This window comes from Peromyscus californicus, unplaced genomic scaffold, assembly GCF_007827085.1.
Source record: "Peromyscus californicus insignis strain IS unplaced genomic scaffold, ASM782708v3 Scaffold_14__1_contigs__length_90479793_seg_2, whole genome shotgun sequence".
NCBI lineage: Eukaryota > Metazoa > Chordata > Mammalia > Rodentia > Cricetidae > Peromyscus > Peromyscus californicus.
The window spans coordinates 63,905,779-63,929,397 of NW_026294436.1; the positions used below are offsets into that span (position 1 = coordinate 63,905,779).

Here is a 23,619-nt window from a genome sequence, read left to right on the forward strand (position 1 = left end):
GAAAAATTTGATGAAGATCTCTCTCTATGTTTTTTAACAATCTTCTGGTGTAGCTTGGAGTTTAATAAAAGTTTGTATTTGTGTGTGTGCTATTTTCTATTCTCCCTGCACTTTACAAAGAAATAAAACTGCTCACTGCTTAACTTGGTATTAAACTGACCCCTGCTGGCCTCGTCTTTACTGTTTGTACACTTATTAGGCCCCACAATACCTAACTACAGGCCACAGTTGAGCCTGCATTTGATCAAACAAAGACTTCAGGAAAGGACGGCTAGTAGAGCGATGCCAACAAAAGGATCCTTTACTCCGGAGACCCCCGTGACTAAGGTCACACTGCCATTCCACAGGAATGTTTCAATAACCACCAATTCACCCCAGGATTTTGTTAACTCAACGAACATTCACGGGTTCCTGAAAGATCAAATGAAGAAGAGATGTTTAAGAGCACTACACCTGCCCTGCGGGTAGGTGCTCACAGCATCTGCGAGTCACAAGAGCACACTTCAGAATTAATTTACGGCAAAGGATGGATGGAATGGCACAATGGCACGAGAGGCCTTAGTGGATTCCGGTTACCTGAACTTCAGCCCTGAACCAACCCCCAATGTATTTTTCTCTTTAGTTTTTATGACTAAAAGTGGCTGCTCTTTTTGACAGCCTATTGCGTGTCAGATACTGGCAGGGACCTTTCCATGAACTGCTGCAGAGCTCCCACGGATGATGCCTTCTATGCTCATGCTAGTTGCATGGAATAGGAAATCGTGATTCTGAGCTGATGACAACACACTGCAATGATTTTAGTTTAAACAAGTATTTCTCTCCATGAAAGTTGAGCGCCTTGACCGTGAGGAATTATGCCACTGTTATCTTTGTATTCCCCAAATCTAGAGCATAGCCTGGTAAGTAGTAAATATTCAAAAAACTGCTTGCAGAGACTAATGTTGCAACTTGATGCATACTGTTCACATCCTGGGCTAAAGCATTATAGAAGGAAAAGGAAGGAAAAGGCTTTGACTCCTGAACATGGACTCCTTTGTGCCTACTACATAGGAGAGGCCCCATGACATGAACAGAATGCTCTAGAACAAAGGTTCTCAACATGTAGTTTGCAGCCCACTTGTGGGTCCAATGGCCTTTTCACGGGGGTCGCATATCAGATATTTACATTACGATTCATAACAGCAGTAAAATTACAGTTATGAAGTAGCAATGAAAATAGTTTTACGGTTGAGGGGTCACCACAACACGAAGAGCTGTATTAAAAGGTCACAGCATTAGGAAGGCTGAGACCAATGCTCTAGAGGCTCGATTCCTACTCAACAGCTCAGAATCAAACAGCACATGGACTCCATCATCAGTGGACAAGGACACTTTCGAGTGTCAACCTGCCATGTGCTAAGAGGAAGAGGAGACAGGGAGGAGGAAGCAGCGTGTGAATTCTGTTCTGATTTTGTACGATGACTACAAAGTGAACTGCCCGGAAGATGTTTCTGCAAGGTGGAGAGCATGTGGAACCAGTTTTGCAGACCAAGCAACACACTGAACACAACACAATGCAGAGATCTCAAATCTCAATGCAAAAACAAAGAATAAAATAAAAGCAAACAAAAAAAAACACATGTGGACTTCTTTGGTTTTGCTTCTGTTTTGGTTTTTTGTGTCTTTTTCTTACCTTGTTTTATGCTCAGCATCTTTTTTTCTCAGAACTTCAGACAGATGAAGATAAATGAGGTACAGTGGCTGAATTCCTTGATTGGCAGCAGATGATTTCTGTATCCCCATTATTGTTATGTAAGCATTTTGAATACTGCTTCTAGCAGACGAGACGTCTGTTCCAACATATGTTATGAGAAAAATGGTAAAGATGGTATTCACGACTAAAATTGCTAAACAATCAACAAATGCCACTAAGAAAAATACCATAAATCAATCTGGTTTGTGTCCATTGTTAACTATCTAAAGAAAATGAGCACTCTGATTTCTGGACCCAAAAGAATAAATAGGCCCAGAATCCCAGGACTGTCAATACTTCCTCTATTAGACTCTGCTGTGCCAAACAAACCTCACTGAACACTCACTCCTGAGGACTGTAACAAATCAAGTCACTAGTGGTGGCACATACCTGTGATCCCAGCACTTGGAAGATGGAAGCAGGTGGATAAGAGCTCAAGGCCAGCCTGGGACACATATCAAGGTCACCTGTTGCTTGTAGCAAGTCATTTGCCTTCCTATTTAGAATAAGTAAGATTCCAGGAACCCCACAAAGGGCTGAGTGCAGCGCCCCCAGCATTAGTGTGTGACAAGCTGAGATGCTGCAGTTATTACCACATTGTCCTGCCCTGCCCCCTCCCGCCAGTTCTTCACCTTTGGCTCTCACTCCACAGGAACTTGGAGGCCTTACACTAGCTAAACTGGGCTTCAACTGGGTTAAATGTGTCATCGTGCCTTCCTCCCCGCCTCATCAGCACCACAGGAAGGCCTTCTTTGCTCGCCCAGTAGATGGAGCTCTCACTATATACACCTACACATTAATCCTCAAGGCAACCAACTTCAACTATTCTGCCCAGCAGGTCCCTTAACGGCACTTGCTTCTCCTGTGAGATCAGACAAAAATCTAATTGCCATACCGACAACATCAAAAGCCCAAGACCATTTCTACTTCAACCTACAGCTCTCACAGAAACCTATTAGGATCCCTGCTTGTCACACTGTTAAATTTTATATCCCCCACGATACACACAATCGAGTCATAAACAAAAACCACTGCCAAGTCCATGTTTCAGGCCCCATTTTAACTGTGACCTATGTGCAACCTTCAGGGTCAGTAACCATCCAGCTCCCAAAGCTGATTTGAAAATGACAAAATGCAGTGCATTTACATTCCATAAAATCAAATGTTTAAGCTTAGCACATCCAAAGTAGTTAAAAGAGCAAATCAATGAGGAGAAAAATTAAAGAAGGCAAAAAAATAAATTGACTCAGGAAAAAAAAAGACTCATGAATTCTTAGGAGAGTGCATTCAGTGTCACCTGTGAGCCCTTCCTCAGTGCCAGCATCAATGGCAGGGGCACACAGGACTGTCACATGCGGCAGATCAGCTACTTCAGCGGTTAGATTAAGATCTCCCAACAGGCAGGTGCCGCAGCACTTCCGCGTCTAGCATCTGGCATATGCTGCAGATGCAGCAGATGCAGAACAAAGAAAGCACCTTGCTCGGGATCCTCCCAAAGTCAGCAGCACCCTCGGTGCTCTGAGAGTCACCAGGTCATTAAGGTAGACTCCGGATGTCATGAACACTGAGATAAATTTCCAGTCTCTGAGGACTCTGACTCCAAGGCAAAGCGTGCTCTCTCTAGCTCGCTCTTTCTCACCCCTCCCTTCTCCTCCTCCCCCACACACAGCTTAATAAAGGATGATAATCAAATCTTGCTTCTGGCACATGCTAGCACTTTCAAAAAGAATCTAATACTCACAAATCGCCATACTACTCCTGTCAATGTCTCTTAAAAGCAAGGATTTTTTCCGTTGTCTTAGATTTCAAATTTATTTAAAATTTGCCATACAAATTATTTGCCCAAGTTTTCACACAACGCCAATTTCTAAGTATGAAAATCATGACAGATGTTCTGTACTCAAACTCTGAGAAAATTAGTCCTTTTGTCTATTATTCCCTGGATAACTGGGCAAAATCTCTTTTAGAAATTTGTTTGTAGTAACGATCAATAAAAATGTGGATGCCGAGACACTGTCTTGACTAATCTCTGTAATAGTCACGTGATTCAGGACCTAGCAAATGGCAGAAACCTCTTTTTTGTTGACTAAAGAGTTGGTCTGCTGCCTGCTAATGTGTGATAATCAAACTTTCAGACTCCAAATTCAAATGAGAAAAGTTTTTCCCCTGACCTCCATTAATAATGTAGCTGTAACCAGGTGTGATGGCTCACACTTTTAACCCCATCATGCATGAGGCAGAGGCAGAGTGAGGTCTGAGTCTGAGGCCAGCTTGGTCTACTTTGTCTCAAAAAAAAGTAGTTACAGATCTTTGGGGAATATTGGCCCTAAATTATAAGATAAGTAATAATTTAAATGCACTCATTTTGATTTGGTGTGTGTCTGCACAATCTGTGTGTACTCCATTTGTGTGTGTGTCTATTTGACTGTCTGTCTGTTTTGGGTATTGTTGGTTGGTTGTTTTTATTTGCTTGTGCTTTTTTGTTGGTTTTTTCTTAAAGAAAGAAAAACAGAAAGCCTGTGACTGTAGATGTAACCAACGGTCTTATTAAATAAGAAACACAGAGCCAATTCAGAGAAGAAAGCCAAGAGGTCAGAGCTAAGAGCCTCACCCTTCCTGATTCAGGGATCCTCTCCAGCCAAGAGAGCTCTCCGAAAAGGGACCTACTTCCTGTGTGTGTATGTCTTTATAGTCTTTCTTTTTTGTCTTCTCATTGGTTGTAAACCCAAACATGTGACTGCCTCATCACTGCCTGTATGTATCGCCCTCCAGGTCCTTAAAGGTGTGCGCCACCGCCGCCACGCACTTGCTATGGCTCCAATAGCTCTGACCCCCAGACAACTTTATTTATTAACATACAATTAAAATCACATTTCAGTACAGGTAAAATACCACCACATGTGACTGTCATATTACTAGTGGCCAGGATTCTGAAAGTGGCTGTGGATTCACTTACAGAGTCGACAGCAGTAATCCACGGTAATGCCAGGTCATTCCTTAGACAGAAGAGTCCCTTAGTAAGGACCATATACAACTCCAAGAATGCAGGGAAATTCCCAAACTATCAAGGTAGACAGTGAGAGTCACTTGTTTATTTACCGTCATAATTGTGTGGGTGTTTGAAGGACAGAATGTGACAATCGTGACTTAGCACAATGAAGTACACAGACCCAAAGGAACCCAACCCATGGTGACAGAGTGAGGTCCGCTCTCCTGTACAGGAACTTTGGATGTCGTTTAAAAGTATAGGTGCAGAAGGTGAAACATTTGTCACACCAGCTGAAGACCATGTGGATCTGCAGAACCCACATAAACACTTAGGAAGGCTTGGCAGCCTCCACAATCCCAGCATGTAAGCAGACATGGAATCTCTGGGGCACACTGGCTAAACTGGGCCAAACAGAACTGGTGACCTCCAGGTTCAGTGAGAGATCCTGCCTCAATAAATAAAGTGGAGATTGACCCATTGACTGAGGAAAAACACTAGACATCACATTTGGGCCTCCACACATACATGAACACATGTGCACCCACATGCATACACAAATGCATGTATTTACACACACACACACACACACACACACACACACACACACACACACACACAGGGCTATAGAAGAAAAAGCAGCACAGTGAAGTGACTATATTATGATGAAAATGGAGATAACCTGGACAGGGTATAAAAGTTTCCCAACAAAAGAAAAGAGAAGCCTCCCCACCCACACCCACCCCCACCCCGCCATATTCTGTAGTTTTCTTCTTTTACTAACAGTCCTTTTCACTCATTAAAAGTGTTAAAAGAGGAGCTGTGTATATCTCTGTGGTAGAGCATTTGCCTAGTATATACACATGTCCCTAGATATAATCCCAAAACAATAAAATGATATTAAGCCAGGTGTGATGGTACACACTGATGATCTCAATACTCGGGGGAATCACTACAAGTTCTAGGTCTGCCTGGCTACATACTAAATAATGAATGTGCTCCAGAATAGACAGGACCACACGGCAAATCATGTCTCAAAAACTAAATAAATGAATTTAAACATAGCTACCTGAATTTTCTGGTGTCACTATAATAGAAAAACTTATATATGAACTATATGTTTCTCTTTCTGGTTTTGCTTCTATTCCCATTTCAGAAGCTAAGGGAAGAGCTCAGAGTTCTCCAGCCAAAGCTATTGGGAGAGAGAGTCTTACATTATTGACTCTCTAGAATTCCTCTAAAGGAAGGTTCCTCATAAGTGGAATCTACCTGTAAAAACATTAATTTATCCAAACGCAAAACTGGGCTTACAAAGTGAAGCTTGGCTTCCGAATATGAGAATGTTAGACACATCAACTCACTGTGAAGGTCACAGTCACTGGGCAATCCTTCATACACTTTTTTTAAACAATTGTCTGGATTTTAGTTTTCCAACCACCAATTATAAACAGCAAGCGGCAAGACAAGAGGAATGACATCACCCAGGCCTCCTACGACAGTAAGAGAATGTAAAGAAGTCGGGCAGTGGTGGTGCACGCCTTTAATCCCAGCACTCAGGAGGCAGAGCCGGGGAATCTCTGTGAGTTTGAGGCCAGCCTGGTCTACAGAAAAACCAAAAAAAAAAAAAAAAAAAAAAAAAAAGAATGTAAAGAATACATACATACCTGACCAACCTACACCCACAACATCTCTTTCTCCTTTCCCAGCATGATCTAGCTGTGTTCTGAAGCAAACAAAAAATTAGATTTAGGTGCCAGGCGGTGGTGGCACATGCCTTCAATCCCAGCACTTGGGAGGCAGAGACAGGCAGATCTCTGAGTTCGAGACCAGCCTGGTCTACAGAGTGAGCTCCAGGACAGGCTCTAAAGCTACACAGAGAAACCCTGTCTCATAAAATAAAAACAAAAACAAAAAAAATTAGACATAGATACTCTTGAGAATTTATCACACCGACACCTTGGTCAACAGCTACAAACTTCTGAAGAGAACTCCTGGCATTATGTGCATCTTTTATAACAGGCCAATTTTCCACAACAGAAAGTGATATGTACCGGCCATTTGCTAGTTTGCAGCAATACAGGTAAGGAGGCTTTGTTGTTTGTTTGTAGAAACTGGTTTGCTAAGACAGCCTTCGGGCTGCATAGCCCAGGCTGCCCTCGAACCTAACGGCACTCCTGCCTTGGTCTCAGGAGTACTTGAACTGCAGATCTTGTACCACCTTTGATTCGAAAACAAGTTTTGCTTTAAGTAAAAGAGAAAATATGTGGGTGTTGGTTAATAAAGAGAAAAGAAAGGCTGAAGGACGCCATTATTTACAAATCTACAAAACACTGATGACTGCATGGTCAAGTTGAACATCAGTTACAAATTATGCAGACAGCTTGCTGACAAATGGGAGAATTGTTCCCTCTCGGTTGGTTTCCTGGCTACTTGTAAGATGATATCCACTCACAAATTTGCAATTCAAATTTGATGTCTTATAAGTACATTTTGTAGATCATGCTCCAAGAAGGGAGAGAGGAGCTAAGAATTGCATAGAAAGTATAATTTGTTGCTGGCTTTTAGCCAGGAATACTAGACCAAACGTTTAGAGACCATGGGCAACTGAGCAAACTGAGATTATATGCAGACCTTCAAATAAAGGTCCAATCGAGTAATGTCTTAAATTATCAATTTTTGAACTTAAAAAATGTATTTCTTTTATTTATAAAGAACAGAAAAAGAATTGACCTGGGAGCCCTTTGAGCACATTTGTAACAACAACAACAAAAGGCCCCCATGATTTAGAAAACACAAGCAACCATATGCCTGGACCTATATACAGCTGAGTTTACACATTAAGTATAAGCTTTTATTTTCATACTTGAGAAAACATGCCAAGCATTCAATATTTATAATCATAATTAACTTGCAGAATGAGGAACCTAATTACAATGGAAAGAAAGAAATATTGGTCTTAGGAAAAAATGAATTTGATTATCACGCATGTAGGTAGTAAAGGAAGCACTTCTACCTCCCACAACCAATCCAATATGTCTGTATCTTAAACTTACTATAACTGTCACCTATTAAAAAAGATATGATCACTATATGGGCAAATATATTGCTAATAAAAACCCACTCCAACGCTCCCATCACTCAGCACAGCACAATATAATTTTTGTAGACATATGCTTCACTAAACCACTGACACAGTGAAAGCATGACACATTACAACCTTCCCTTAAAGTACCAGGAACAGGTATCGGAAGCCCATTCCTTGAAAGCATTCGAGGGCAGAAGAGCCATGTCAAAACAGAAACGTACAACAGAAAGCAACACAAAGAACTGAGCAAATGATATACAGGCATTAGGCCAGGAATGTGGGATGGCGGCCGGCAGAAATGCACTTAAGTCCGCACATAACCACTTCCAAGATGATCATCTTAGCTGTGAGTAAGAGTTCAGATTCATGCCTGGCAGAGAGATCGAGGGCACCAGGAGAACACAGCCCACAGAATCAACTAAGCAGGGCTCACAGAGACTGAAGCAGCGATCACGGAGCTTGCGTGGGTCTGAGCTAGGTCCTCGGCACATGTGTTATGGCTGTTAGCTTGCTGTTTGTGTGGGTCCAGTGGGAGTAGGAGGTGTCTGATTCCTTTGCCTGCACTTGGTACCCTTCGCCTCCCACTGTGTTGCCTCAGCTCAGCCTTGATATGAGGGTTTGTGCCTAGTCTCGTTATATCTTGTTATGCCATGTTCAGCGGATATCAATGGCAGGTCTGCACTTTTCTGAAGGGAAATGGAGGAGGAGCAGATCTGGGGGAGACGGGAGATGAGGCTGGCTGGGAGGAGTGAAGGGAGGGGAAACTGTGATCAGGACGTATTGGGAACAAAAAAAGAAAGAAAGAAAAGAAAAGAATTAATTAAATTTTTTAAATGAAAGAAAAATAAAGATTCGTGGCTGGATGTATAAATCAGAGGTAGAGCGCTTTCCTAGCTCATACAAATCACAAGGGTTTAATCCCTGGCACCACAAAAGAAAACGTAGAAGATTGAAAACAGATGCCTGAGTTGGGAAACTGCAGATAATAACAAGGAGGATCCCAAACGCTAATCTGAAACCACCTCACATCAGATGGATGAAGGTCCACCTCTGTTATCACATCTGTACTACAAAAGGACTGTATGGGGCTGGGAGTGTAACTTAGTGGCAGAGAGAACGCTTAGCATGCCAGAGGACTGTGGTTCAATCCCACTACAAATTAAATAAAAACCACTTGTGCTGGCTAGCTTTTGTCAATTTGAAAAAGCTGGGGTCATCTGGGAAGAAGGAACCTCCACTTAGTGGGCAAGTCTGCAGGGCATCGCCTTCATGAAGGAATGATGTGGGAGAGCCCAGCCCTGTGAGTAGGACTGCCCCTGGGCAGGTGGTCCTGGGCTGTACAAGAAATGAAACTGAGCAAGGCATGGACAGCAGGACAGTAGAGAGCCTGCCTTCTCTAGGTCTCTGCTTTGGTTCCTGTCTCTGGCCAGGTTCCTTTGAGATCCAGCCCTGACTTCTGATGATGAACTGTAAACTACAAGCAAAACAAACCCTTTCCTCTCCGAGTTGGTTTGGGTCCCTGCATTATTTTTAAAAATCAAAAGTGAAGCATTCATGGTACTCTTGCATATATGATGGTAATTGCAACCTCACCAAGATGATTTTAGGAATCCCTAGGCTAGTTAATACCACTATCCCCTAACATTGTGGGTCCCCCCAACCTGGAGAACGCCTCCTCCTAGGACTCAGAGTATGGAGGATACCCATCGACTGTGTGAGTTGCTCACACAGTTTATTCAACAAATCATGTGCTTCTCCAACTTCACCTCCCTGATAAATGTATTTTGCAGATTTGCTGGTCCCTTGACGGATCTGAGATTTTTGGGGGGCTGCTTTACAGGAAGTAGGATGGGTGTGCACTTTTTATTAAACTGACTTCAGGCATTATCAAAAGGCAAAACTAGAGGGCTGTGGGCTCTAAGTGACATAATGCAGACATGGAGCTAAATGGCTGTCCTTCCAATGAGACTACTCCAGGAAGCTGGCCAGCCCACACAGGAAACAGCCCTCACAGGGAACGGCCCTCACAGGAATCGGCCCACAGCCGACTCCAGCGAAGTGTCTATCCTGGGACTCACAACTGACCCCCTTGCTGTCAACTTCTCAGAACTCTCACTTCATCGCTAATATCCCTCTCATCCACTCATTGTTAACGTTTTATTGGTATTGGTTCACCTACTCAGTCTCTTTAAGAGACACTACCAAAATGCAAGAACTCTATGTTGGCCTTCCAACTAACGCCTTAGTCTTTTCATCCATTCCTAGACAGCTTTCTCACAAAGGTCCAGCATTCATCACACTGAGGTGCTGAAGCAGAGATCAACACATGATTCCTTACAACCAGCTCAACTGACATTTTGCAGTCCTCATCGCTGGTGACCTCTATGGCACTTGGAACTGTTGACCTCCTTGGAGCATTGCTCAGTTGCTCTCTCTCTAGATGTACCTCAATCATCTTTGCTATCCTCTCTTTCTCAATTTTGCTTTTTAAGCATTCCTGCTCAATGGTTTGTTGTCTTTCTTTTTCTGTGTGTGTATGGGGTGGGGAGGAGTTGTGCATGTATGGTGAATGTTTGTACATGTATGGGCATAGTGTGGGTTCATGTGCAAGTCACGTGTGGGCATGCACATGAAAGCTCAAGGCTAATGTCAGAAGACATCCTCCATAGTTCTTCTACTTCATACACTGAAGCAGAGTCAATCAAACCCAGAGCTCATGGATATGGTTAGTCCCACTAGTCAGCTTGATCCCCTGACCCCCAACTTTTGGGTGGAATTAAAAGTGGACTACCACACCCATCCTGCATTACATGGGTTCTGAGGACCTGAACTCACATCTATATTTGCAACAGAAGCACTTTGACCACGTCAGTCCCAGAGACATATCAACAGCCCCCAAAGGTTGGTGTCCATGGCTCTCTTCACTTTTACTGTAACAGCATCAGTTAGCATCAATGCTGTTTTAAGTTCTCAATTCTTCATTTCATGCCCAGATCTGTCCCTGGAAAGTCTGCCCCCAGAAGGGCATTGAGTGAGTAACTATGATGTGGACGAATTGGTTTAGCTATCCCCCATAAACATCTTCACAAGTAAGCCGAAAATGCTGTGCCTTTCGTATTGTTATTGAGATGGTTAGTTTTAACTGTCAACTTGACATACTCTAAAATCCCCTAAAAAGAGACGCTCAGTGAAGGATTGTCTAGATAGGGTCGGCCTATGGGTATGTCTGTGGGGAGCTGTCGGATTAAGTTCAAAGATGTTGAAACCCCCATCTTAGCTGTGGACAGTACCATTCCCTGAGAAGGATATCCTGACCTGCGTAAGCGTGGAGAGATGGAACTAAGAACAAGCATGTACGTACCATCCTCTCTGCTCTGACTATGGACATAGCCTCTGTGACTGACGCTCTGCTTTGACTATAGACATAGCCTCTGTGACTGACCCTCTGCCCTGACTATGGACGCCTCTGTGACTGTCCCCTCTGCTCTGACTATGGACGCCTCTGTGACCGTCCCCTCTGCTCTGACTATGGACGCCTCTGTGACCATCCCCTCTGCTCTGACTATGGACGCCTCTGTGACCATCCCCTCTGCTCTGACTATGGACACCTCTGTGACCGTCCCCTCTGCCCTGACTATGGACACCTCTGTGACCGTCCTCTCTGTGACCGTCCCCTCTGCCCTGACTATGGACACCTCTGTGACCGTCCCCACTGCTCTGACTATGGACACCTCTGTGACCATCCTCTCTGTGACCATCCCCTCTGCCATGACTATGGACGCCTCTGTGACCGTCCCCTCTGCCCTGACTATGGACGCCTCTGTGACTGTCCCCTCTGCTCTGACTATGGACGCCTCTGTGACTGTCCCCTCTGCTCTGACTATGGACGCCTCTGCGAGTTCTTGCCACCTTGACTCCCCCTAACAATGAGCTGGAAGCTCGGATTGTGAACTGCAATGACCCTCTGTCCTCTAAGTTGCTTTTGCTGGTGTATTTTGTCACAGCAACTGGTAACAAACGTCAGACAGTTACTTATGGAGGTTAAGTGAGATGAGACATAAATTCAATATGCTGAATATTTACTATTGCTGTGCTCTCTGTAAATAAAAAGCAATAATTTAATAAAACAAGCCCATAAGGCAGAGATTCATATTCCTGCTTACAACTCTGAAAACCAGACTCAGGGACCCCAAGCAATATTCTAAGACCTCCTGCAGTGAGGAAGCAGCCAAGCTCTGCGATGCCAGAGACAGAGATGAGACTTCAACGCTCTTACTGGTCTCACTGGTGTCTGACTGTGGAAAAGACAATGCCTGCAGAGTGTGTGTCTACAGCGAAGAAAGTATGGGTCTCCTCACATAGTAACAGAGCCACTGATTAGCAAAGTGTGTAAATGAACTGTTTGCTTCCTAACTCAGAGCTGTTCTCTGCCTGGACCCAGCATAATTCCAACTCTAAGAGACAGCAGGAAGTTTTCACCACCAGGAAAGGGTCCCCAATGTCATAAGTTTTGCTTCAACAAGAAAATTCTAATATTAAAAAAAAAAAAACCCTGCCAGGTTGCCATGGCAACAATCTATTTGTGATCATGAGGCTGGTGGTATTCTGTAATATTTCTCCTAAGGAAAAGTAAACTAGATATATCCAAGGAATTTAATAAAAATATTTGCTGGACGGGAAGCCAAGACATGACAGTTTTTAGGCACTATGACAGGATTTAAATATACAACATGAGGGAGGCCCTCCGGTTATAATACCAGCTCCATCAATAAAATTAAAAGATTTTGACCTTGACACCAATACAAGCTATAGCTGTAAGATCCAGAAAACTCAATTCTCTGAACAGGTAAAGTAAATCGTTAAACAACTGAGGTGACCGCTGTGTAACAAAAGAGTCAAAATTCATCAAAAGGACGATGAATAAAATCAGTCTCAAAAGAAGTGTGAATTATAAAAGCGAACTGCTTCAGGAAACCTCCAAGGTTGGATTTTGGTGTTTCGTTTGGTGTGTGTATGCGCAGGTGGGGTGCACACTGGGAGAGCTGGGGATTACTGAACCTTTTACATTTATCTAGAAAATGTCAGAAGGGCATATTCAACATCAAGAGAAGGAGCAGAAAGAGACTGGCATTAACTGGGCCATTCCAAAGTCTGGACCTGAAGGCTGCTTAGACAGATGGGGGGGGGGGCAATTTCTACAACTGTCAAGCTTCAGTGATGCCTGCGAAAATTCTGTACGTTTTTCTCTCCTCTCGGACTCTTCAAGTACTTGTTTCTACAACTATCCAAAGATGTTAACCCTTCTCCTAACAACTCGAGCTGTAAGCAAATCATTTCTTTTTGACTTGCAATGACTTTGTGCAATGGCACAGGAGTGCCAAGCATCTGGAAAAATCACAATAAGAACTACAACTCTTATAGCTTCAATGATAAAATGGCTTTGTGAGAAAAAATACCAGCAAAAATGACAGAAGACACTGAGCCACGCCTGCTGTAACCTATACAGTCAGTGTAGACATGTGCAAATTATTACTTTTACAGATTCATATTTCTACACACACATATATTTGTAAAAAGTTATATATTTTTTTTCTAAAATACAGTCCTAAAACTACATATAATGGTATTTTCTGTATACAAAGTCAATCTCCCTATTTTCAATAGAGAACTGTCACTCATCCCACTGAAGAGAATTAAAGATGTTGTTACTAATAGTTAAGATTGTTGAGCCATGGTGGCGCACACCTTTAATCCTAGCACTCGGGAGGCAGAGGCAGGCGGATCTCTTTGAACTTGAGGACAGCCTGATCTACAGAGAGAGTTCCAGGACAGGCAGAGCTACAAAGAGAAACTGTCTCAAAAACCCTTAGTAATAGTTAAGATTATAGCAAATGTTATACAACCAGATATTTTCAATTTTGTTTCATTTGGATGAAATATTAAGCAATTAAATTAGCAAATCTATGCAGTAGAGGAATACATTTTCTTTACATGTCGTTCTAAAATAACAGGACTTGCTGAAATGCTGACATAATCAAAGGTTTCTGGGCTGCTGAAATTAGAAGAAAAAAACTAAGCAGTAAGGGAAACGTGTCACATGGGTCTAAGGAAAAGTGCGAGATGGTCATCCAAGCTGTTGAACTCTAGATGATGCGATGGCTGTACAACGAATAGCAACCAGTTAGAAATCCTGGGTGTAGTTCAGGAGAGGGTTTGAAATAGACGACAGTCCGTTAAGAGTTGACTCTTTGTAAACATGGTATCTCCCCTGCCAGGTAAGGGCAGCGGTGGCTCACGCCTTTAATCCCAGCACTAGGGAGGCAGAGGCAGGCGGATCTCTGTGAGTTCGAGGCCAGCCTGGGCTACAGAGTGAGTTCCAGGACAGGCACCAAAACTACACAGAGAAACTCTGTCTCGGGGGGGGGGGGGGGGGGGGGGGGGGGGGGGGGGGGGGGGCACAAGAGTTGACTCTTCAGAAGAGGACATTATGTAAGAAAACAACACAAGATAGAGAGTAAGGAAGAAACACCGTCTTTAAGAGGGATCAATATTAACAGATTAGTGGAGTGTGAGCCAGAGGCAACAGCATCGCGTCCTGGAAGAAGACCAAATAAGGGACCATCACAGCAGGCACCTCAGAGAGGTCAAAGAGAGCAGAGGAAAAGAACACTGTATTCAGTATCCATGGTGTAACTGGGAACTCAGTTCAGCACAGCAGAAGCTATGAAAGCTAGCCTAAAGAAAGTCAGGGAGTGAAAAATGGGGGTGGGTTACACCAAGCTCCCCTAATCTGCTCTTAGTCCTTAACATGGAGAATCTTCAACAGATGAAGGTGACTGCAGCGTTCACACCACCCTTCCTGGCAGAAAGAACCAATAGCAGTCATTGCTCCCAGAACAGGAATTGTCTTGTGGTCAGAGGCAGCAATGGCTGTGTTTGTTTGTTTGTTTGTTTGTTTGTTTGTTTGTTTGTTTGTTTTAAAGATCCCAATAGCTTACCTACATGTCTTAGCAAAGGTAAGAATATTCTGTTATGTGGGGGCTGGAGAGATGGCTCAGCGGTTAAGAGCACTGGCTGCTTTTCCAGAGGACCCAGGTTCAATTCCCAGACACCACATGGCAGCTCACAACTGTCTGTAGTTCTAGTTTCAGGAGATCCGACACCCTCACACAGACATGCAAGAAGGCAAAATGTCAATGCACATAGAATAAAAATAAATAAGTCACTAAAAAAAGGGATATTCTGTAATGAATCAAAAGTCAACAATTTATTTATTTTCTGATGTGTGAATGCCACAGGTCCACAGCATCCGTCAGAGAAGCTGTGATGATTCACTGTGTACCCTAATAAACTTTGCCTGAAGATCAGAGAACAGAACAAGCCACTAGATTAAACAGAGGCCAGGCAGTGGTGGCACACACCTTTAATCCTAGCACTCAGAGGCAGAGATCCGACTGAATCTCTGTGAGTTCAAAGCCACCCTGGACTACATGACATGGACCCAGTCTAGGAGGGAAACAGAGCCGGGCACACCACCACTAGGTGGTGGCACACACCTTTAATCCCAGCACTTGAGATCTCATGCCTTTGCTTGGAAAGTCACACACCTTTAATGTCAGCACTAAAAAGGAAGTGACATGGTGGGAGGAGAAAGGTAGATAAGGCGTGGAGAGACAGGAAGCCTTTTCAACAGAAGCATCCCTTTCAGCGAGAGGCTCTTTCAGGCTGAAGAGTTGGTGAAGTCAGAGGCATGGATGTGATTTGCTCTGCTTCTCTGGTCTTTCAGTTTTCACCCTAATATCTGGTTCCAGGTTTTTTATTAAAAGACCTTTAGAAATTCAAGCAACAGAAAGCTGTGTATCTAACTAGAATTAGCATGACTTTAATTAAATTAAAAGAGAATTTCTTCCCAAGAATTCTATTTAAATCATATCTGTTATCTGCATTCATCCTTGTTTCATAGGACAATAACATCCATACTTTAGAGGCAGACAGTTACAATTTCTATTTCCTGCTAATGGGACATCTTGGATTAAAATGCCAATGTTATCTATAAACTATAACTGAAACCGTGTTTTCTATATAATGAACATTCCATCGTCTTTATTTTGAAGGAGTGGAACAGCAAGCCTGCTCTTTTCTTCTCTTGATGCACCCTCTTCTGGAAAGACAACAGACAACCTAAGCTTTTCCTTTGTCTATTTCAATCCATAAGTTCCAGACAGTCCTCCCAAAGACAAGCCAGAAACAGAAAAGAACTTCCATAACAGCAAAAGCACACTTACTTGGAGAAAAAAATTAATACTAATTAGTGAATATTACATCAGGCAAGAAGAAAGGCACCAAACCATAGCAGTATTCTATCAAGGATACAAAGGCAATAAATTGAAACAATTCCAAATGTTGAATATTAATTCTTGTCCATGACAGAAAAACTTAAAAACTGGGTTAAATAATTAATGGGTTGGTTTAAGTTCAAAGTTCCTGAATGTGAAAGAGAGCCTTGAGTAGCCTAAGGGCTGTCTTGAGCTTTCAATACAATTCACAGGCCAGGCAGGGGCTGCCACATTCAGTTCAAGCATCCATCCATCAGCTATTAGAGACAAGATGGACATTTTCCCCTAATAAAGTCTAAGATATACTTCCACCAGATGAAAATGTTTGAGATTCGATGGCTTTAAGAAGGCAAGGCAAAATGTTAGTACTGTATGACGATGACTCAATCATCAGAATATGTAACATCCCTTACATTACACTTCATCACTAAAGACAAAGAAACATCTCTACGTTCAAAGACCAGAGAAAATGCTTTGGGTCTGGTTACAATTGACAGGGCCTCCAATTTTTCTGAGGTGGAGAAAGAGAGTTAAAAATCTAACTGGTCTGACAGACTCTACCGGCTCCGATTGGACCAAGAGAGCCTTCATCCAGTAACTGATAGAAGCAGATGCAGAGATCCACAGCCAAGCACCAGGCTGAGCTCCAGGAGTCCAATCAAAGAGAGCGAGGGAAGATGGATTATATGAGCAAGAGGCATCAGATCATGATGGAGAAAATCTACAGAGACAACTGAACCGAGCTCGTGGGAACTCACGAACTCTAGACCAACAGCTGTGGAGACTGCATAAGACTGGACTAGGCCCTCTACATAAGGGAGACAGTTGTGCAGTTTGGTGTGTTTGGGGGCCCCTGGCAATGTGATCAGGATCTATGCCTGATGCACGAGCTGGCTTTCTAGGGCCCATTACCTATGGTGGGACAACTTGTACAGCCCTGATGCATCAGGGAGGGACTTGGTCCTGCTTCAACTGAATATACCAGGCTTTGCTGACTCCCTGTGGGAGGCCTTACCCTTTAGGAGGAGGGGATTGGAGGAGGGAAGGCTGGGCGGGGGGAGCGGGAGGAGGGATGAGAGGAGGCTCTGTGATTGGTATGTAATTTTTTTTTAAAAATTATAAAAAATAAAACTCATGGTCTTTGCATGTAAATGTACAAGATTTAAAACCAGCAGAAACAAATAATTAAAAAATTACAGAGACATTACTTATATAACGTATAAGCATTGAAAGAATTAGAAGAATAATGGTGTTTCTGTTTTAAGAGAATGCTTTTGCTGGGCGTGGTGGCCTGTGTCTTTAATCCCAGCACTCGAGAGACAGAGGCAGGAGGATCTCAATGAGTTCTCGGGGCAACCTAGTCTACGAAGCAAGTTCCAGGACAGCCAGGCCTGTTACACAGAGAAACCCTGTCTCGGAAAACCACACAGGAGTGTGGGGGAAGGAAGAGAGAGGGAGGGAGGGAGGGAGGGAGGGAGGGAGGGAGGAAGGGAGGGAGGGAGGGAGGGAGGGAGGGAGACAAAAAGAAAAAAGGAAGGAAGGATGGAAGGAGAGAGGGAGGAGAAACGAGGGGAGGGGAGGGGAGGGGAGGGGAGGGGAGGGGAGGGGAGGGGAGGGGAGGGGAGGGGAGGGGAAGAATGCCCTCACACAATGTTGGTAGAGTCTAAACCAATACATTCTATATTAGAAATCAATTTGATGACACACAAAGCAAATGCAAAATCTGCTTCACAATTTCATTTCTATTTGTTCATCCCATGTTAAAAAAATAAAGAAAAAAAACACATTTGGATTTAATAATACTTTTGATATACATACTGGTGTTTACAACTTAATAAGGTTCTGAGTAAAAGTTAACATTCATACAAATGAGTTTACAACTACTGAAAGAAAATTAAACTTAAATAAAGGTGTATATACTAAATATTGATATAGATGGAGACCTAGTTCTTAGCACTGGTGATCTGTAAAGAATGGGGGTTCTATAGAACTTGAATTTCTACTCTGTATTTTTACTTACTATTTATGTTTTCTATAATAAAGATTTTGTTTTGTTTTGTTTTGTTGCAGTGGTAGGGATTAAAACTGGAGCCTCAAGCATTCTAGGAAAGCACTCTACCCACCAAGTTTATATGGCCATCTCTCTTTTTGCATCTTCTTTTGAGACAGGATCTGACCTTAAATACTCTGTATCCCAGCCAGGCCTTGAATTTTCTGATTAGCTGGGACTCTGGGCCTGTACTATCGGACCCTGACAATACATATTTAACCTGAACGAATGCTTCACAGAAATTACGGTATGTCCCAACATGGTGGAAAATGTACTTGTCTGCATGGGGTGTGAACAAAGCTGTGTGTACTAAAGTATGAGGTACTCAGAGACACTAATGGTAATATGGTAGCTTATCTACAGTCTACTCTTATCACAGAAGGCATTAAGGAAATGACACAAAATTGGCTAATTGGGAAAATGGGAGGAAATTAACAAGTTCTGATAAAATATTACCAGATGACGATACTATACAGCTTTTTCTGGAGGTATTGGATATAGTATGTTATGAATTTGGGTTTTTTTTTTTTTTTAAATAGCTCAGTGATTCCTGGACTAAGAGCTTGCTTGGACTGAGAGATCAGAGATCCAATAGGTCAGGAACCCAGATCTGCCCTTAATTCTGGCAGGTTCACTCCCCTGCCTAAGCCTCTATTTGTCTCCTATGATAAAAGAATAATAACAAAACTTACCAAGAACTGCTGTGAACATTTAAATATAATGTATGTTAGCTGTGGTGCCGGCACTAGCCAACACCCGATGATGGTTCTTACCCTCCGCCTCCAAGAACATCAGTTTACATTTCCACTACCAATCACAGCAGCTCAGGAAATCAGAGGCTGGGTTTTATTGCACTCCAGCCTGCGAGTGGAGCTCACTTTCTTTCTATAATAGTTCTAGTCATCCTAAGGATAGCTGATTTCCAGAATTAAAAGTCCTCTCCTGATGATAAATACTAGCCGTGACTGTGACAAATATTAAAATGATACCAGTTCAGTGGGGTGGTGGTGGCTCACCCCTTTAATCCCAGCACCCAGGAGGCAGAGCCAGATGGATCTCTGAGTTCGAGGCCAGCCTGGTCTACAGAGGGAGTTTCAGGACAGCCAGGGCTGTTACATGGAGAAACACTGGAAACAAATGAAATGAGAACTTGAGGGGGAAATTATATAAGGTCTTACAAACAAACCAAATATGAATTGATAATGAAAATAATACCAACAATGAAACCCATTACTTTATTCATTAATCTAAAAAGCTATTTTTAAAGTACTATTTAAAAAGCAAAAGAAAGGGCTGGAGAGATAATTCAGCAGTTAAAAGCATTTATTTCTCTTCTAGAGGAACCGGGTTCAATTCTTAGCACCCATGTGAAGGCTCACAACCACCTGTAACTCCAGTTCCAGGGGATCTGATGCCATCTTCTGGCCTCAGTGAGCACCAGACATGCATGTGGTAAAGATATACATGCAGGCAAAACACTTCTACCCATACAATAAAACAAAAGGGCCAAAAACTGGTTCCCATATTCACAGCACAAACATTTTCATTATGCAGGAGATTCAAATGGGCAAGCATTGGACAATTCACTGCCCACTGTCCGGTGCTTGTACAGGAGCCAAGATAAACCAAAAGGGAACTGTGAAACAACACAGGTCAGGATGAGTGCTGGGAGAATTCCCAAGCTCTGCAGGACCCTGACAGAGAGAAAGAGCACTTCCTGTGGGGATAAGGGAGAATACAGACTGGGAATGCTCCGAGGTTTCGCCTTAACAAATGGTCACTAAGTAAAGTACTGAAACTGCGTTTAATAAGATACGTGCACAAACTTCATCATATCAAGAGCCTGTTTTGTGGGAAATAACTGTGCCATGCCAAAGGGAACACAGCGGTGTCTGCCATCTCCCGAGCTGTATGGTCCATTCAAAGACTAAATCACACACAGTGCATTGCGAATTCCCTGAGGGCATCCGATCAATCTTTTTTATCTTTCTTTTCACGTTCTTTTGCACGGTGCCTGCAACATCATTGGCACCAAGTAAATGTCTGGCAAATACAAAAGAATAAATAAAAGGCTGTGATCCAAAGCAAAGTAGTCTATGTGTGTACTATGGATGGTCAGCATCAGAGGAACTTAGATAGGAGGCAGTCGGTGAGCAAGAGGATGGGGGCCCGCACCATGTGACCGGCCTTCACAGTGTCATTCTCAGTACCTCTCTGTGAGCCTCTGGAACTGAGCCCCTAGATGAGCATGGGGTCCAAGCCAGAAAAATCAAAGTACTGATTTCCCATTGGTTACAACTTAGTTCAAAAAGTCAGCCTGACCCAACCCATGTCACAGCTAATTTGGGGAACTATGCTTAAATAAACAAACAGACAAATAAATTATTTCCCCCCTTCCTGTTGGATTTGGACCTGGATTGGTCCATTGTTTCCCTACAACAAGGAGGCTGGCCATCTGAGGTCTGAAGCAACTCCTGGAAGCAGAGTCCACCAAAGGTGAGAGGCCAGCTCTAAAGACACTGTCAGAAGCCCAGGGGTTGGCCATGTGAAATGGAGGTATTTTTCGCAGCCAATAAACTCTCTTTATGCTGTATTCAGTTTAAATAACTCGGTGACAGGGGGAAGGAAAGATGGAACCAGAATTCATCAGTGAAGGATGTGGTGGGTTTTCACAGAAAGTGTCCACCAGATGGAATGAACCACACAAACAGCGGGTGAAGATGTTCCAAAGGGAATAACAGGAACCTGGATAGGAACCTGGACAGGAACCTGGGCAGCACCCTGCCCTGCTCCCTCTTCATTTTAAAAAGAGCATCTCCACTCAGCCAAGCCAAGAGATGCCTGTGAAAAGTGACCCAGGGAAGTCACAATTCCAAATTTTACAACAAAAAGCTAAGCCTAGCCGGGCGGTGGTGGCGCACGCCTTTAATCCCAGCACTCGGGAGGCAGAGCCAGGCGGATCTCTGTGAGTTCGAGGCCAGCCTGGACTACCAAGTGAGTTCCAGGAAAGGCGCAAAGCTACACAGAGAAACCCTGTCTCGAAAAACCAAAAAAAAAAAGCTAAGCCTAAACTTTGTAAACGTTAGCAGCCATTAACAAAGAGAGAAATAATAGCAATATTCAGACTACATAGAAAAATCTATGGGACAGGACCCAGATCTGAGTAACAACCTAAGGCTCCACAAATGCTTCATAGATGACTAAAGAGGTAAATTCAAACCATGAAAGGTATGTGGACTCATGTTGATGTAATTCTAAACGGTCTTATTAAATAAGAAACACAGAGCCAAGGGAAGAGTTAAAAGCCCAGAGATCGAGCAGTAGCCAAGACCACCTTATCTTACCACCATCCTTCCCCTGAGAGAGAGAGAGACACCTTCTTCCTGTGTGTTCTGTCTTTTCATTGCCTTCTGTTCTGCCTTCTCATTGGCTGTAAACCCAACCACATGACTTCCTCGTCACTGCCTGTCTATACAGACCTCCAGGTCTCTATGGTTGGTACTGAGATTAAAGGTTCGGGTCACTGCTTGGCTGTGTCCTTGACCACAAAGAGACTCAGCCTAACATGTGATCGGATTAAGGGTGTGTGCTACCAGACTTCTGCTTAATGGCTTGCTCTCAGCTCTGGTCCCCAGGCAACTTTACTAACATACAAATAAAATCACATTTCAGCACAAATAAAATATTACCATAGACTCAAGCAAAAGCTTTCTAAATACAAGTACATGAGTCTTCTAAGAAACAGCTCACTATGAAAGGAGAAAAGCAAACAAACATAAAACATGGTTAAAAAAAAAAAAAGAGGACCCAAATTCATGCTCAGCACCCACCAAGGACAGCTCACAACCACCCACAACTCTAGCTCCAGAGAATCTCACTCCTCTGGCCTCTGTGTTCACATGCATCTACCCATGCAAACGCTCAATATTTAAAATAGTAAATACAAGTCTTTTTAAAATGATAAAAAGAAATGGCAACAACTCTGGGCTCCTACCAAAGAAACCCAGTGATATGTCCTTGAACAACAGGACACATCCTTGGAAATGCGTTGCTACATGATTCTGCCCCGACTACACTGCCTGCTAGACACCTAGTCTATACAGGGCATACAGCATGCATGTGCGGATGCGATCCTGTTGTGGTCCAGGACCAAAGCTACAGAGAGTTAAATCCAGCACAGGAAAGAAATGATGCAACAAGAGATACAGTAGAAATGAGACAGATCCAGGAGACACAGCACACTGCTGCTGGACATACAACAAACACTTTACAGGAAGCTCTTAAAATTTTTTCATGTTGCATTTATTTGTTTATGTATGTATGTATATATGTATGTATGTATGTATGTATCTGTGTTTGTATGTGTGTATGTACATGATCATGCATGCAGGCACATGACAGAGCACGCATGTGAAGATCTGAAGACGGCTTGTAGGGGACATCCTCCACCTTGTGTGTCTGGGGATCAAACTCTTGTCAACATACTTGGTGGCAAGTGCTCCCACCTGCTGTGCCACCTCGCTTTTCATTAAGACAAAGAGTGCGGACTATAACGGCAATGAAAGTATGCTGACATAAATACATAAACCAGCCACATCCACTATCATTATTAAATACTGTACATTGTGTATAACTGCATAGCTATGCTTTTAGACAACCTGTATCACCACAAACGTGAAAGTAATCCACAATGCTACGGTACCGCAGCGGTTGGAACCCCAGTAGGAGATGGGGATTTGAGGCTTCCGTGTGCCCTCATTGAACTACCATTATATACGGGGGTCCGTGGATAACGGAGATATCCTCATGCTTCGTAAGGCTAGAACAGAAGAGCAGATGAAAAGAAAGAATTCATGTTCTCAAGTCAGGATGCCCGAGTTGCTCTCCAGGCTCTGGACCAGTTACCTGGATCAAGAGACTATGAAACACGACTTGCTTTGAGTGCCTCATCAACGTGTAAGAAGGAAATGAGTTTATCCTTGAGTTGGGGGGATTCTGAAGTGTCCTCATAAACCACTGCCTTTGAGTGCTGTCTAAGTCACTACGATGGCACCTATTCATTATGCAGCAACAGACACCAGGACACTGTTAGAACACAGCACAGCCCATGGGTAGGTCCTCAGGACACAGTCACCACTATCACTACAGGCTGTCCAGTAAAGGGTATGTTCTGATGCACTCAAAATGGGATTCTGATAACAGAAATATTGTATTTGCTGGCCCAGAATATACAAAGGAACATAAGGGATATTTTAAAGATACAAAGAAACACAGCAGACAATTTATAAAACTGCTTTCTTATAATACATGTTCTAAGCAATTTGAAAGTTATGGATTTTTTATCAGGGGAAAAATGATCATTAAGGTTTATATACTACAGACTGAAAAACAATTGGAAATAACAAGTTTAGAATGTGTCCATATGGCATT

The 23,619-nt window shown here is 43.0% G+C and overlaps 1 protein-coding gene across 2 annotated transcripts in view; it reads right to left on the reverse strand.

Moving 5' to 3' along the window:
• Smyd3 (SET and MYND domain containing 3) overlaps positions 1-23,619 on the reverse strand; it is a 582,966-nt gene that overhangs the window by 403,835 nt on the left and 155,512 nt on the right. Inside the window, exon 1 of one of the 2 annotated variants that reach the window (XM_052737781.1) lies at positions 1,673-1,802. The exons of the other annotated variant lie outside the window; for it this stretch is intronic. The gene's annotated coding sequence lies outside the window, so the exon portion shown is untranslated. Of the gene's footprint in view, positions 1-1,672; positions 1,803-23,619 lie in introns of those variants that run through there. 2 annotated transcript variants of the gene reach the window in all.